The sequence below is a fragment of the Schistocerca cancellata genome, chromosome 1, assembly GCF_023864275.1.
Source record: "Schistocerca cancellata isolate TAMUIC-IGC-003103 chromosome 1, iqSchCanc2.1, whole genome shotgun sequence".
In the NCBI taxonomy this organism is placed as follows: Eukaryota; Metazoa; Arthropoda; class Insecta; order Orthoptera; family Acrididae; genus Schistocerca; species Schistocerca cancellata.
Window position 1 is genome coordinate 115,018,834 of NC_064626.1, and position 1,597 is coordinate 115,020,430.

At 51.5% G+C, this 1,597-nt stretch overlaps 1 non-coding gene across 1 annotated transcript; it reads right to left on the bottom strand.

The window, feature by feature from the left end:
- Nucleotides 1-723: 723 nt before the first annotated feature.
- Nucleotides 724-798, bottom strand: Trnas-cga (transfer RNA serine (anticodon CGA)). The gene has a single exon. It is a non-coding gene; the product is annotated as a tRNA-Ser (tRNA).
- Nucleotides 799-1,597: the final 799 nt, after the last annotated feature.

Consider the following 1,597-nt stretch of genomic DNA (forward strand, 5'->3'; position numbering starts at 1 on the left):
TGAAAGAAAGGATATTGCGGAGACATGGCTTAGCCACAGCCTAGGGGATGTTTCCAGAATGAGATTTTCACTCTGCAGCGGAGTGTGCGCTGATATGAAACTTCCTGGCAGATTAAAACTGTGTGCCCGACCGAGACTCGAACTCGGGACCTTTGCCTTTCGCGGGCAAGTGCTCTACCAACTGAGCTACCGAAGCACGACTCACGCCCGGTACTCACAGCTTTACTTCTGCCAGTACCTCGTCTCCTACCTTCCAAACTTTACAGAAGCTCTCCTGCGAACCTTGCAGAACTAGCACTCCTGAAAGAAAGGATATTGCGGAGACATGGCTTAGCCACAGCCTAGGGGATGTTTCCAGAATGAGATTTTCACTCTGCAGCGGAGTGTGCGCTGATATGAAACTTCCTGGCAGATTAAAACTGTGTGCCCGACCGAGACTCGAACTCGGGACCTTTGCCTTTCGCGGGCAAGTGCTCTACCAACTGAGCTACCGAAGCACGACTCACGCCCGGTACTCACAGCTTTACTTCTGCCAGTACCTCGTCTCCTACCTTCCAAACTTTACAGAAGCTCTCCTGCGAACCTTGCAGAACTAGCACTCCTGAAAGAAAGGATATTGCGGAGACATGGCTTAGCCACAGCCTAGGGGATGTTTCCAGAATGAGATTTTCACTCTGCAGCGGAGTGTGCGCTGATATGAAACTTCCTGGCAGATTAAAACTGTGTTCCCGACCGAGACTCGAACTCGGGACCTTTGCCTTTCGCGGGCAAGTGCTCTACCAACTGAGCTACCGAAGCACGACTCACGCCCGGTACTCACAGCTTTACTTCTGCCAGTACCTCGTCTCCTACCTTCCAAACTTTACAGAAGCTCTGCTGCGAACCTTGCAGAACTAGCACTCCTGAAAGAAAGGATATTGCGGAGACATGGCTTAGCCACAGCCTAGGGGATGTTTCCAGAATGAGATTTCCACTCTGCAGCGGAGTGTGCGCTGATATGAAACTTCCTGGCAGATTAAAACTGTGTGCCCGACCGAGACTCGAACTCGGGACCTTTGCCTTTCGCGGGCAAGTGCTCTACCAACTGAGCTACCGAAGCACGACTCACGCCCGGTACTCACAGCTTTACTTCTGCCAGTACCTCGTCTCCTACCTTCCAAACTTTACAGAAGCTCTCCTGTGAACCTTGCAGAACTAGCACTCCTGAAAGAAAGGATATTGCGGAGACATGGCTTAGCCACAGCCTAGGGGATGTTTCCAGAATGAGATTTCCACTCTGCAGCGGAGTGTGCGCTGATATGAAACTTCCTGGCAGATTAAAACTGTGTGCCCGACCGAGACTCGAACTCGGGACATTTGCCTTTCGCGGGCAAGTGCTCTACCAACTGAGCTACCGAAGCACGACTCACGCTCGGTACTCACAGCTTTACTTCTGCCAGTACCTCGTCTCCTACCTTCCAAACTTTACAGAAGCTCTCCTGCGAAGCTTGCAGAACTAGCACTCCTGAAAGAAAGGATATTGCGGAGACATGGCTTAGCCACAGCCTAGAGGATGTTTCCAGAATGAGATTTTCACTCTGCAGCGGAGTGTGCGCTG